Source organism: Mustela lutreola, chromosome 4, assembly GCF_030435805.1.
Source record: "Mustela lutreola isolate mMusLut2 chromosome 4, mMusLut2.pri, whole genome shotgun sequence".
In the NCBI taxonomy this organism is placed as follows: domain Eukaryota; kingdom Metazoa; phylum Chordata; class Mammalia; order Carnivora; family Mustelidae; genus Mustela; species Mustela lutreola.
The window spans coordinates 120,737,780-120,753,990 of NC_081293.1; the positions used below are offsets into that span (position 1 = coordinate 120,737,780).

The following is a 16,211-nucleotide window of genomic DNA, read 5'->3' on the forward strand; positions in this document are numbered from 1 at the left end:
AGAATTCAATTTTGGATAAGCCAATGTTTATGAGGATGTAAAATGGAAGTATAAACTTGGGAAGCTACCCTAGAGTGCAGTCTGGAATTAAGTGAAATTAAAATTGTCTATATGTTAAGATCCTATAATATATTTCCTGAAAAATATTGTACCCAGAAAAACCTTGCACAGATTCATTAAAGGATACATAGAAAGACATTTTTTTTTAGTCCCATATGTGTTAATTGTAGGCAACATAACTGTTTATCACTAGGCGAAGAGATAGAACTTGGCAAATGCCTAAGAAAGAATATAATATGGGTACAATATCAGAAGCCTCAATGTGTATTTGTGTGTGTGTGTCTGTTTATCTGTTTATCTATAGAGAGAACACAATATACATGGTTCTTAAGAGAATAATTCTGGGTTTACAATAGCAACAGAATGAAATTTGTACCATAATTTCATTTATGGGAATTAAAATACACACAAAAAACATTGTATATTTTTCAATTAAATATCTATATATTTCACACATCACAGTTGGCTATTATTGTCAGAAGAAGAAGAGAACACATTGTGATGGGGAGAAATGGAATTATCGGGCGCCTGGGTGGCTCAGTGGGTTGAGCCGCTGCCTTCCGCTCAGGTCATGATCTCAGAGTCCTGGGATCGAGTCCCGCATCGGGCTCTCTGCTTGGCAGGGAGCCTGCTTCCCTCTCTCTCTCTCTGCCTGCCTCTCCATCTACTTGTGATTTCTCTCTGTCAAATAAATAAATAAAATCTAAAAAAAAAAAATATGAAAAATACCTAGTACAGACAATGACTCTCATTCTCTTGAACCAAGGGTGTGATGAGCTCAACTCCCCACTCTACCTGATATTCACACATGAGAGGGGGGTAAATGCCAGTCAAAAAACTCTCCCAAAACCCCTAAATTTCCAAGAGGCTTGCTAATTAATAGAGGATATTCATGTATTAATTCAAATTATTGGTTAATTTGGGGACTTTGAGATACTTAAACAAGTCAAAGGGGTAAGTTTTTAATATTTCAAAGCATATAATTCTTTTAAAGCTGATAAATGCAATGATCATTAAGTGGCAACTTCTATTTTTACTGAACCCTTGGTTTTTTTTAGAGGATCAGTAGATGAAACTTCAGTACAATCTTTAAACAGGATAATTTCTTATTGCCTTCTTATCTTGCCTTATTCTTAAGACTTGTTTCAAGAATCCATCATAAAAAAAATCACAATTTTGTAATATTTTATTAAAAACAACCTTGAAACATAATTTAATATAATGCTCCTTTTTGAGTTATTTAAAATTGTTTTTGCTGTATTTAAAATCTGCTTTTGTGAGACCTTCATATTTTATTTCTATAAAGAGAGAAATTTCTGTGAAAAGACTGAGACAAAATAGTTTCGTTTCACACAGTACCCTCTAGTAGAATATTGAGCTATTAGAAGAGTTCTGTATGATGGGGGAGACTGTGAAGGCACACATGCAAGTACACACCCCTCACTGAAATTCTACTTGCTCTTCAAATCCTAATTACAGAGAGAATTGGTGGTGGGTGGGGGGGAAGAATTCACAAGCTTTTATGTTAAGTGTTGGCTTTAAAGTGAATGTAAGACACCTGATTATATAAAAGAATTCAGTTGTATGTACTGAAGGCAGGGGCTTTTTAAAAATTTTTATTTATTTACTTTAGAGAAACAGAGAGAGCATGAGCAGGGGAAGGGGCAGCAGGTGAGGGAGACAAGCAGACTCCCTGCTGATACAAGGCTTTGATCCCAGAACTCTGAGATCATGACCTGAACCAAAGTCAACTTAACCAACTGAGCCACCCAGGCACCTCTAAAGGCAAGGATTCTAGCAGAAAATTAGGAACTCTCTGAGTGCAAGAAATCTACTATTATAACAGAATGTTGGCACAGAAAGCTTACTGAAACAGTTGGCCTATTTCATATCTAAGAACAAACAATATGTAGATGAGAAAGAGAATCCTAGTGTAGTTAGAAAATTTGGTCCAGGTGGGATATTGCATCCTCAGAAGGACTCAGGAGAATTGGAAGGAAAAATCTGAGGAGAGAGTACTGTGAAACACAGAAGAGGGCTCTCAAGTTGAATAATTCCAATATAGGAGGTAAAAGAGACATATTTTTCCTTTCACTGGGAATGAGCTGTTCAAATGGGTTGATTTCACTTATTGAACCCCAAAGCAAAGTGATAGCCTGGAGTTGGGGGATACAGCTTCTCTGAGTTTCAAACAAAAGTTCTGTGAATTTGGTCTCCCGAGGCTTTATTTTTTTTTCCTTATTAAATAAAATCATAGCAATAAACATCACCTACTTCACAACATTGTTGAAGGATTAAATAAGATAAGGGCTATAAAATACTTGGCAAGATCACCAGCATTAATTTAAATTATTCTCCTTAGGTTTTATATAATATCTTAGGGTTTATGTAATATTGATTTAAAAGTTATTCTCCTTAGGTTTTATATAATATCCTAGGTTTTTATATAATATCAGAGGTTTTCTTTTAAATTTTAAGAAAATCATAAATTATAAATTTTTCATTTGATGAAACTAAAACACAGAATGTCTTTTATAATATCTGAGCAAGCATATGTCTTTATGGAAGGGACACCAGAAAAAGACAGTGAGACAATGATTCAAGGTTAGTTAGTATAATTTAGAGGTAATACCCAGAAATACTGGGGTGTGAGACAGAAAGGGAAGGCAGCCTGTACAGGTCCCTTTAGGATGCAAGTTACCACAATAATGGAGCTTATCCTGCTAGGGAACTAGGAGTAGTATAAAATGTGAACCTCAGAATTATCATCGTCAGGGAGCTGGATATTTATACCTTATTTCCTTCAGTCATAGGTTGAGGACTGGTCTTGAGGAAGATTAATTCTGCCTACCGTATGGTAACAGAGAATAGCTCAGGAAACATGTAGGTGGTATCAGTTGAAAGTTGAGGCAGCATATACCAAAGTGGTAAGAGGAAGGAGAACTAGAGCATTAACTGCAAGGGGTAATTTATATATAAGTGTAAAATTTAATGCAGTGACTGGTACATGTACTGTTTATAACCAATACAGAGAACATATTTTTCTTCAAAACCATATCACCATTCATATCACATTTTCAAGGGTATTTAATAAATAAAAATTCATTATAATTGTATATTTTAACAAATTTTTTAAAAGATTTTGTTTATTTATTTGACAGACCGAGATCAAAGTAGGCAGAGAAGTAGGCAGAGAGAGAGAGGGAAGCAGGCTCCCTGCGGAGCAGAGAACCTGACATGGGGCTTCATCCCAGGACCCTGAGATCATGACCTGAGCTGAAGGCAGAGGCTTAACCCACTGAGACACCCAGGCGCCCTAAACAAAATTTTCTACATTGGATACTGACCATATATAAAGAGTATAAACAAGTCTGAAAAGCTTCTAAATGTGTTCCCAGTGTCCAGTCCCACATGTAAACCGTTTGGACATCACCAATCTGTCCTAACAAGAAAAAAGCCGAATAGAGACTCTATTTGAATCCATGAGCAGTGAGGACACAGGACAAACTGCTGCCCTAAGATCAAAGAGACAGAAAGGTGAAGATAAGGTGTCATGGCTTACTTGTGTGGATTCGGGAGTAGAAACTGCTATGACAACCATTGCCAGGATAGGAAACTCTCATCAGTGATTGACAAATTGCTGGAGGCTTCGCATAGACAAGAGTTATTTATTCCAGGGAACCCAGTTATAGGGGAACCCCCACATTTTTGTGAGATTTACCTGCAGGAGCTTGACCAGGTTCTCACATTGATTTTTAGAGAAAAATCCCAGCAAAAGAAAGAAGGAACCATTCAGAAATTCACCAGAGCACTCTGTTCTTAACAAGGCCTGCCTTCAGAAGAAACAAGCAGACCAGAACCTAACCTCCTCTGGTATTATCAGAGCCCAACTGACCTACAGAAAAGAAAATACCCAGCTTCAGTCCAGCCTTCACATGTGCGAAAGGAAATACCCAATTCCAGCTCACTGTTGTCATTCAGCAGAAAAAAAAAAAAAAAAGAAGAAAAAACAAACAAACAAAAATACCTGAGAAGTACTTGTTAAGTTCATAGACAAAAGACGCAGGCTTACCAAAAGATGAGCCCTAATCACAGAGCTATAGAACACTTCCCCTCCCTGTCACATTACCACACATTGTTTTGTTTTTTAAAGATTTTATTCATTTATTTGACAGAAATCACATGTAGGCAGAGAGAGAGAGAGAGAGGAGGAAGCAGGCTCCCTGCTGAGCAGAGAGCATGGCTGCGGCTGCGGGGCTCGATCCCAGGACCCTGAGACCATGACCTGAACCGAAGGCAGAGGTTTTAACCCCCTGAGTCACCCAGGCGCCCCTATCACCACATTATTAAAAGCCTATTTGCAGCAGTTCATTTTACCAGGTACACCATATCAAGGTTTTAAGAAAAAATTACAAATCTTGCTAAAAAGCAAAAACGCAATTTGAAGAAACAGCAAGTATCAAACCAGACATGGCAGGGATGTTGGGATTATCAGACCAGTAAATTAAAGCAACTATAATTAATATGCTAAGGGCTCTAATGGATAAAGTAGATAGCAAGCAAAAACAAATGGGCAATATAAGCACAGAGATGGAAATCCTAAGAAAGATATTTTGCTCCCCAAAATATGTTAGAGATCAACAACACTGTAATAGAAAAGAGAGGTGCCTTTGGTGGTATACTGGGCACCGCTGAAGAAAGACTCTGAGCCAAGGATATATCAATAGTAACCCACAAAATGAAAAAGTGAACAGAATGAAGAGGAAAAAAAAATAAAAAACAAGCAAAACAAAATAACTCATGACTATGGGACAACTGCAAATGGTGTGACATATGTGTAATGGAATACACAAAAAGAAAGAGAGAAAGAGAATAAATGTTTGAAACAATAAGAACTGAGAGTTTTCCCAAGTTAATGTTAGACACCAAACCACAGATACAGGAAACTCAGAGAGCCCTAGGCAGGATACATACTAAATCAAACAAAACCACACCCAAGGATATCATTTGAAAATTACAGAAATGAAAGAAAAAAGGTCCTGAAAGAAGCTAGAGGGCAATAACACACTACCTATAGGGAAACAAAGATATAAATTATATCTGATTTCTCCTGAGGAAACATGCAAGCAAGAAGAGAGGGGAGGAAAATATTTATAGTGTTGGAAGAAAAGAAAAACACATCAAACTAATATTCTATACTCTACAAAATTACCCTTCAAAAGTGAAGGAGAAATGAAGACTCCTCAGGCAAATAAAAATTGAAGGAACTTATTGCCATTAGACTTGCAATGTGTAAAAAATACTACACCACAACAGGTAGGATTTATCCCATGTATGAAAGATAGGTTCAACATTCAAAAACCACTTAATGTAATCCATCACATCAACAAACTAAAAAAGGAGCATCATATGATCATAACAATAGATGTTGAAAAAGCATTTGACAAAATCTGACATAATTTAGCCTTATTATGTTTTAACCATAAACAGTACTTCATAGTTGCTTTAAGGAAAGAAAACTATGGAACTTCAATTTAATAGAACTCTTCCCACAGGATGACGTATCAAGAGTCACAAAAATAAACTCAGAAGTGTAGAGCACTGAGAAATGGGGAGTATATTATCATGAGTTTTTAAGCTTCTTTTAGTGCCACTAGATGGCATATATGAGCTGTGAATCTCACTTGAACTAAGTTTAAGGAAATTTATAATGACCTATTTTCCCACAGTATCCAATACACTCCCAAATATCTTCTCTTTCATCTTTAGCAATTTTCTGTTGTTATTTAAACTAAGACACTTTTACATATTTTTAAAACTATGTTATAATCAGGTGCAATCATTTAATAATTAAAATAACAACACATGATTATTTCTATATCAAGTTACAATAGAGCGATTTTTATATAGATATTTTAAGTGTATGAATTATGTAAGGAAATGATGTTTCCTTTGGTTCTTTCTTAGAAAAAATCATCAATCGTTTTCAATATGAAGCTTTGACCACAGTAGCTAATTTGGATGAAGTGTCAAAAAATGACAGAAATCTTATCAGATACTGCTAGAAATGAAGGAAAGGCTTTACTCTGTTGAGATAATCATATTAAAAGATTGTCACTTGAGTAACTATTGGCAAGGAGTCTTTTTCTTGATTATTACTTTGAATGAAATAATTGTCTTTAAGAGAAACAAGTTATAAAAACAATCTGAAAGGGGCTTCCATTGATTATCAGTATTAACACATATGCAAACATCAATTGAGAGCATTCTCACCCTATCCCAAGAGAAGAAAAAAGAGGGCAGGGAATGTTACACCCAGAGCTTGGTAGTATGTTGGAAGAAGAGGGGGACCAATTGAGGCCTCTCTCTGTCATCTTCAATAGCCAGAGGTCAGAAAAAGACAGACTCAAGCTTAGGATTTATTTATAAGGATAATGGAGCCCCAATAAATATTTAATTCTCAACCTGGGCAGATCCACTTTATAGGTCAAGACTTTAATTGGAAAAAAAAAGAAAAGAAAAATTTGGAATCAAGACATCTGGGATGATACATTTGATCAAATTGAAACCACGTCTCCTCTGAACCTCTGGGCCATTCCTCCCTCTTAAAGATGAATGTTCCCCATTAATTTGAAGACAACATCTTACAATTGAACTTACAGGTAATTTAGGATCATCTTTACCTCCTCTCCTGGCCATCAGACTGGTAATGAGTCAAGTCAGAACATAACTCAACTGGAGAAATGGGGATACTGCCAAGGAAAGAAAATGACTATACACCAGAGAAACCACAGTACCTTAGTACAGTCAGGATGCTATAACAAAATGTCAATGAATTTTAGGGGGACATGAACATTCAGAACACAACACCTAAGTAGTATGTACCAACGGAAACTGCAAGTGTCTATAACACTAAATCCAGAGGGTGCTAAGGTTGATGGATCTAGAATTCTATAACATAAAATTGATGAGAATTTATCAATATGACAGTGATGGTTAATATCCTGGCACGGACCACTGGAGAAAGTGTTAACATGTTCCTGGAGGCTTGGAAAAATAAAGGATGACGTTAAATGAAGCAAAAATTGCAGAATTTTCACAGCAGATGGTTCAGGAAGGGATCAAATGACATCCTAGGGAAGATATATTATATAAAAGCAAGAAACACAACTCCCAGCTATTCTCCACAGGAGGGCCCAGAGAATACCACATTTATTAAATCAATAAGGAATCTACTGTGAGAGTAGCATTCCATTGAGAACCTCAATGGAAGTTGTTTTCTGAGGCCAGAGATGATAGGAGGAGATTTTGTTACAGAATTGGGTAACCTGATTGCAATGGTGGGGGGCAGACTGAAATGAGGGAAGCTAATGCATTTAAGAGTTAGAAACAAGAAACTTCATAATGAGCAACACAGAGTAGAAGCTGGAATTCCTGGCCCATGAGGAGTTATAGATATGGTTACTAGGATGTATAATTCCATGTATAAGATAAATCGGCAGTTAATTAGGGTATTCAACAATTTATACAATTGGAATAATTCAGATTTATTTATGATCTAGAGATTTAGGGTAGCCATCTCAATAAGAAGTCATGATTCCATGCTGTGTACCCAAAGCTGAGATATTTTGAAGACTCAGAGCCCATTGATTGAAAGGACAAGAGAGTCCTCATCGTAAGAAAATATTAATACTATAGAATGTGTATATGGTAGTAAGTCTCCTTGCAGCCCTTTCTCCAAGAGAAACTTAGGCCATTTTGCTTCCTTGTTTTACACTGATCATTCCAGACATTTTGACAAAGTTTGGATAGAGGGTTCAAGTTGAAATTGATTCCTAGATTCTAAAGCATCACCATGGCTCAGATTTAGGGCTCATGGAAACCAGATAAAATAAATGGGGTTCTAGCCCAAGTTCTACTCTCTATTCAGCTCTGCTCAGATCTTAGTCTACTCAGCTTATGCCCCATCTGGTGAATATTCCCATGGTTCCCAGATATATATTCTGATGAGACATACCTGAGAGTATATGGGTTGCAGAACCACACCCTTAGTTCCTTGGCCTGTTGCAAAGACAAAATGCTAGTCTCTGAAACTGACCCCTCCTGGCAAATGTAGTAAATCAAAACTGGTATCACAACCTATGAGTAGGTTGAACACAGGAATTGGTGCTACTCTTAAAGATATAAAGGGCAGTAGCCATTCCCACACAAGCCCCACTTTAATTCACAAGTCTTTCCTCTTTAGATGGCTTCTTATGGTAGAGAGGAATCTATTAAAAATTTAATCAAGTAGATTCATTTTCATCAGCTGGGCTGGATATAATAATTCTTATATAGCAAATCAACACAGCCTTAGGTAAATGGTCACATTGATTTGGTGAATATATTATTTTGAGAAGTGGGTTTACATTAATGGAATGAACAATATTATATTTATAATTCACATCCTTACTCAGATTGGGTTAATTCTTACTTTCTGTCATAATATACTCCAATGGCCCAGGGTTTATGGACATGTTATCACATTGTTCTGTTGTATCTGTGTCATAATATTAATTGCACAGATGACCAAGAGAAAGTTGAAAGAAAGTTAGGGCCCTTGGTAAAACACATGCACATCAGAGAATGGAGATAAATCCTACAAAGGTTCAGGGATCTGCAAATTTAGTAATTTTTTTTAGACTTCCCATGGCTTAGAATAGTGGGAACATTCCCTCTAAAATAAAGGGAAGTTGTTTCACTTTGTACTTCCCACCCACTAAGATGGAGACACAATATCTGGTAGTAACACACTGGTCTACTTACTAGGTTACATTAAAAGATAATAAATTTGATTGGGGCCAGAGCAAGAAAGGACTTTGTAGCAGATCTAGGTTATAGAGTAGTAGCCCTGCCACCTGGACCATGCAACCTAGCAGGAATCTTGTGAAAAAGGCATCATGTGAAATTTGTGTAAAAATCCATAAACAAGTAAGAGAAAGACAATATAAACCTGGAGTGTTTAATGGCAAGTCCATGCCATCTACAGGAAAGAGCCCACCGTTTAAAAAAACCAGCTCCTGCTGTGCTAGAAATAACCTATCTGACCAGGGAATACAAAGTTCCCATGTGGCTATAGCTGCCCATCATGAACTGAGTTCTATCAAACCAACTAAGGTAAAAGCAGGGCGATACCAACAATAATTCAGGGTAAAAACAGAAGTACATCTAGGATTGAGCATGCCCAGTGTTAGCTGCATGGTCTGGTGGCCCAGACCTCCCTGCTATTCACTACTGTTACACTAACACTGCTCCCTCAGCTCAAATCTAAGGCAACATGGTATTGAAGGAGGAAAAAGGCTGTTTGCTTCACTGGTAAGCTAGTGCAGTATATGGATGCAGGCAGAAAAGAACTTTGCTGCATTAGCTGGTCTGAAAACCACAGCTGCTATTTCCAATCTCCCTTCCTTACTTGTCTATGTTAGAGTCCTTTCATTCTAGGCTAGAACCTCTGATGAGTCTTCTGTTGAACTGTGATACAGTTCTACTATTTCTCTCACTGTCTTAAAGTTCTCCTACAGTAAACATCCTGCAAGCAATCTGTGTCTGACAACTTTTTTTTTCCCCCAGAGAATCTAACCTAAGACACTAACTGACTTAGGATGTAAACTTTAGAGAAAAAACAAATAAACAAGTGAAAACTTGTGTGTTTTTTTCTTTCAGTATTGCTACTCTCATAAAATAATGCTAATTTTGCAGAACTCTAAAGTTTTAAAGTATGTCAGGATAATGGAATTAAGAAAGGATATGGGTTATTTGCAACTTATCAAATAAGTTCATTAAAAAAAGTGTGAAATTGTTTACTACTTAGATATTTGATTTTGTCCTTTGCAGAAGAGAATCAAATCCCATTACCGAGTAGTCTAATAAAGAATCCAGTCTTATTTCATGATATACTTTTTTAATTTAGAAATTATTTCATATGAATGATTTCTATTTTTAAGTGTCTTAATTTAATGCTAGTTATAAAATACAGTTAAAATCTGAACACAGTTGGAATCCTAAGTTATTTTCTATTGGTGATTACCCTATCATCATAGTTTTGAAACTAAAAACAGGCACATCTCTGCACAAAAAAAAACACTTGAGCATAATTGCAGCAGGAAAAATCAGATCTATGAAAATATGTGACAGGTTACACAAAAATATCTATGTTGAAAAAAAATATACTATTTTATTGTGAAAAGCTGTGTTTTTAAAAGACCTTTTCAAATGCTGAAAGTAACATGAAGATATGGTGACCTTTATGCTAGTTAAAATCAAATGTCTACCATTGGAATCACTTTCTTTTTTAATTGTTCAGCTTCTTGACTTCTCTTGTGTGACTGTCAAATAGAACCTGCATTTCTCTCACTGAAGAAGGGAAAAAAATACTTTGTCAAATATTTATAAAAACTTGAATGACTGTTAAACATTGAAAGCATAAATTTGACTAATCAAATGTATTATAGACATACATATTTTATAATGTTAGTATTTTGAGGAAATAACTTTTGTAATTAATCACTGGCTCAACAGCTGTGTATACATGACATCAGATTCAGCAATAGTAACAAAATCTCAAAGTCCTTATTAATATATGAATAAGGAGAGGTAGTAACAGTATAGATTAATAAATTCATATCCCTTGAAAACATCATGATAAATGTATATTGCATATTGCTTATCACTATATCCCACTAATGATTTTTTTAACTTTTTTTCTAATAAACCTAACAGAGTCACTGTATGTTCTTGAATGCTTAGCTTGTTTTTTTGAAGCATTCTTCTCTTAATTGCCATCAACATCTGTTGACTGCATCTCCCAAGACCCTGAAGAAATTTCTTACTGAAATATTAGGAAAGAGGTGAAATCTTTGAGGTGATACAAAATATACACATAGTTGGCACACATTTATGTACACCAAAAGATATTATGAATTACTGGAAATAGCCTAATTCTCATTCACTCACTCACTCACTCATTCATTCATTGACTGTCATCTTGGAGAGGTTGGAATTACAGACTCTGGATCCAAACCTTTGGGATTTGAATCTTATCTCCACCATTCACCATCCATGTAAAACATCATACAAGTTACTAGACCTTTTAACTTCATTTCTTTAGCAAAATGAGACAGGTGAATATAGTACCGACCCCCTAGGATAGAAGTGAACATTAGATGAGTTCAGATGTATGCCTGGTACATAGAGATTGACCAATAATCTATGAATTTTTGGCAACTACTGATAGAAGGAAAGTTCTTTGCTCTTATATGCATATTGTCATATGCTGCTACTTGCCTGCAAGACTTAAAAGGTTTAACGCATATACACCTTTAATGAAGAAATGAATTAAATGCTGTCAAGAAAGAATAATACTAAGGTTGAAAAGTATGTGACTTTAACATTTAATATAAGAGATACAGTCCTAGAATTGGTGGTGTTTACTGAATAAGGACTTTATGGGATTTGGGGTGGCTTAATTTCTATGTATAATGTACTCCAGTGTTTAACATTGGGAATCACTCTCACTTTCTCTTGAAATGGGAATGAAATGACACATTTTAAGAGCAAATTTGGTATACTTAACACATATTTTAACTTTCACTATTTTTTTTCCTACATAAAAGTCGTAATTACAAAGACTTGAGTTCATGGTGAACAAATACAGAAATGAATGAATTGTTTTCTAATGAAGGAAAGTAGTGTGGCCCTCTTTGGATGAAAAAATTCACTACTTGGAGAGCAATAATGAAGCAAATGCAATGACTCTCTTGCATATTATTTATCTAGTCAAGTGAAGGTATTGATATAATCACAATATAACATGGCTTGTGGTTTATTAACTCTTAGAATCAAATTATCAGAATCAAATTGTGGTTACTTCTGGAGACTAAGATTGAGGAGAGTGGTGGGGTGCCATGGGTTGAGGTAGAAGATTGTTGTTTTTCATTATAACTGCTTATGTACTATCTTGTTTTTATGTATATGTATTACTTGGGCACTTCAAAGAAAACCATATTGTTGATTTTCTTGAATTGAATTTAAGCTTAGCTTTTGTTCTCTGATGGTGACATCATGTGTTATATTAATCTTGTGGTACATTAATGAAGAAACTGGGCAGTACTTCTAACTGGCACTTCCTGACTACTATGGTCCTTACTAAAATTTAAAATACTAGTTTAAAAATATACGTATCCAAGTTGTTCCTCCTGAGAAATATTTATTTAGGGGAGAGGGGGCCCAGAAATCTATTAGTTAATAAGCATCTTAGATAATACCTACAATTAGTTGACCTTGAAAAACATTGCTTCTGAATACACTTAATAAAATCTTAATGGAGACATGAAAGAAAATATCATTTTAACAAATTTTCTGTGGCATACACAATGCTTATCTAGATTTATTGGGCAGCATACTAAATTTAAAATTAACATGACATTTTAAATTATACATGTCATATTCAAAGTTACATGAATAATGTGTAGGAGACATGTTTTATGTGTTAATTTTTTTGTTTTATTTATACTGTATGCCAAATGCTCCTATTTAACCAAATTCCAACTTTTTTAGGTCTCAATTCAAATACAGTTGCCACCCAAGGAACAAATAACTCATTTTGCTATTGGCTCTTTTACACTCATTCTTACCTATTAGCTTCTGCTTTATTTTGTTATTATTTTTTTAAAGCTTCACCTTTTAGAGTTTTCCTCAGTTGTACCTTCTGATGAGGTATACTCACTCTAACCATAAACCAGTAATTGGCACTTGAGCAATCCCTCTGCCTAGAGCAGTGCTTCTCAGCCCTTGCTGCAGAAGAGAAGCACCTGAAGGCAAGTAAGCTTTTAACATACTTCAATCTTAGTCAAGAAGAACTGTGTGTAGGACACAGGCATTAGCATTTTTTAAACAAGAATTGCTACCTTTTTAAAAATTTTAGTTAGTTAATATATAGAGAAATATCTGTTTCAGCAGTAAAATTCAGTGATTCATCACTTACATACAACACCCAGTGTTCATCGCAAGTACCATCCATAATACCTACCACCCATCTAGCCCATCCTCCAGCCAGCTCCCTCCATCAACCCTCAGTTTGTTCTTTATCTTTAAGAGTGTCTTATAGTTTGTTTCCCTCTCTCCTTTCTTTTATTTTCCTAATTGCTATATTTCATCTGCTTTCTTTCTTAAATTCCACATATGAGTTAGATCATATGTTATTTGTTTTTCTCTGACTTATTTCATTTAGCATAATGCACTCTAGCTCTATCCATGTTGTTGCAAATGGCAAAACTGCATTCTTTTGATGGTTGAGTTATACTCCATTGTGTGTGTGTATATATATATATACACACACACAATGGTGTATATATATATACCATTGTGTGTGTGTATATATATATATCACATCAATATTACATTCTTTTGATGGTTGAGTTATACTCCATTGTGTGTGTGTGTGTATATATCACATTTACCAGTCAATGGATATTTGGGCTCTCTCCATAGTTTAGCTATTGTTGACAACACTGCTATAAACATCAGGGTGTATTTGCCCCTTCGAATCTGTATTTTTGTACCCTTTAAGTAAATACCTAGTAGTACAATTGATGGGTCATAGGGTAGTTCTGTCTTAAACTTTTTGAGAAAACCCCATACTGTTTCCCAGAGTGGCTGCTCCAGTTTGCATTCCCACCAACAGGGAAAAGCGTTTTCCTTTCTGCACATCTTTGCCATAACCTGTTGTTTCTTCTGTTAATTTTAGCCATTCTGACAGGTGTGAGGTGGTATCCCACTGTGGTTTTGACTTGTAATTCCTGATGGTGAATTATGTTTAGCATCTTTTTATGTGTTTATTAGCCATCTGGATGTCTTTTTTTTTTTTTTTTTTTTGAAAATTGTCTATTCATGTCTTCTGCCCATTTCTTAACTGGATTATTTGTTTTTTGGGGTATTGAGCTTGATAAATATTTATAGATCTTTTGATACTAACCCTTTATTGGATATATCATTTGCACATATCTTCTTCAATTCCATAGGCTGCCTTTTAGTTTTGTTGATTGTTTCTTTCACTATGCAAAAGCTTTTTATCTTGATGAAGTCCCAGTAGTTCATTTTTGTTCTTGTTTCCCTTGCATACAGAAACATATCTAGTAAGAAGTTACTAGGGCTCAGGTCAAATAGGTTGCTGCCTGTGTTCTCCTCTAGGTTTGGTGGTGTCCTGCCTCACATGTAGGTCTTTCATCCGTTTTGTTTATTTTTGTATTGGTGTAAAAAAGTGATCCACTTCATTCTGCCTGTAGCTGTCCAGTTTTCCCAGCAGCATTTGTTGAGGAGATTCTCTTTTTTTCCATTGGATATTCTTTCCTGCTTTGTGAAAGATTAGTTGACCATATAGTTGTGGTTCCACTTCAGGGCTCCTATTCTGTTCCACTGATCTATGTGTTTTTGTTTTCATGTCAATACCATGCTGTCTTGATGACTACAGCTTTGTAATATAGCTTGAAATCTGGAATCATAATGCTTCCAGTTTTGTTTTTCTTTTTTTCAGGATTGCATTGGTTATTCGGGCTCTTTGATGGTTACATATAAATTTCAGGGTTATTTTGTTTGAGCTTTGTGAAAAAAATGCTGTTAGTATTTTGATAGGGATTGCATTAAATTTGTAGATTGCTCTGGGTAATACAGATATTTTAACACTTTTTCCTTCTAATCCATGAATATGGAATGCTTTTCCATTTCTTTGTGTTCTCCTCAATTTCTTTCATAAATGTTCTATAGTTTTCAGAGTACAGATCTTCTAGTTAAGTTTACTGCTAGATATCTTATTGTTTTTGTTGCAATTGCAAATGTGATCAATCCCTTGATTTCTTTTTTCTGCTGTTTGTAATTGGTGTATTGAAATGCAACAGATTTCTGCACATTGATTTTATATCCTGCAACTTTGCTGAATTCAAGTATTAGTTTCAGCAATTTTTTGGTTTTGTGTTTTGGGTTTTCTACATAGAATATCATGTCATCTGCAAATAATGAACATTTGACTTCTTCCTTCCCAATTTGGATGCCTTATATTTCCTTTTGCTGTCTTATTGTTGAGGCTAAGACTTCCAATACTATGTTAAATAGTAATGGTAAGAGTGAACATCATTGTCTTCCTAATGACTGTAGGGGGAAGGCTCTCACTTTTCCCTATTGAGGATGATATTAGCTGTGGGTCCTTCATATATGACTTATGATGTTGAGGTATGTTTCCTCTATCCCTACATTGTTGAGGGATTTTTTAAGAATGGATGCTACAGGAGTGCCTGGATGGCTCAGTTGGTGAAATGTCTGCCTTTGCTTGGTCATGATCCCAGGGACCCGAGATTCAGCCCCACATTGGCCTCTGCTCAGTGTGGAGCCTACTTCTCCCTCTCCCTCTGCCTGCTACTCTACCTATTTGTGCTCTCTCTGTCTGTCTCTGTTGGGGTCTGTTATCAAAGGAATGAGACTGAGACAAAGTGAAAGTTATGTAGAACTTTATTCTATGCTAAGCATTAGAAGTCAGACTGCTGGTCAGGGCCACCTCCAAAGAGAGCGACCCCCTCCCTATCTCACAGGCTGGTTTTATAGGGCATAACCACAGACCCAAGGTACGTGGCTTCTATTGTTAAGGCATTTATTCCCGGAATCGATACCAGGAACCATACCAGGAGCTACTGGGGCGTTTATTCCCGGAATGAAGTCCATGGGTGTAAACAACAATATGGCTACCTAGGCAATATGGAGTTGCTCTGGCTAAGCAGGCCCTAATAGTTAAACAGGTTTTAACATTAAATTGGCCCCAACAGTCTCTGTGAAGTAAAGAAATAAAATCTTAAAAAAAAGAATTGATGCTGTATTTCATCAAATGCTTTTTGCATGTTTTGACAGAATCATATGGTTCTCATCCTTTATATCATTAATTTGGATATATCAGTAACACTGATTAATGTATCAACGTGATACACTGATTCATTTATAGATGTAGAACCACACCTGCAGCTCAGGAATAAGTCCCACTTGATCATAGTGAATAATTCCTTTACTGTAATGTTGAACTTGATTGGCTAGTATTTTATTGAGAATTTTTATATCCCTGTTCATCAAGGATA

The 16,211-nt window shown here is 35.7% G+C and overlaps 1 pseudogene; it reads left to right on the forward strand.

Moving 5' to 3' along the window:
• The first annotated feature begins 5,348 nt into the window (after positions 1 to 5,348).
• LOC131830172 (multiple coagulation factor deficiency protein 2 homolog) overlaps positions 5,349 to 16,211 on the forward strand; it is a 42,534-nt pseudogene continuing 31,671 nt past the window's right edge.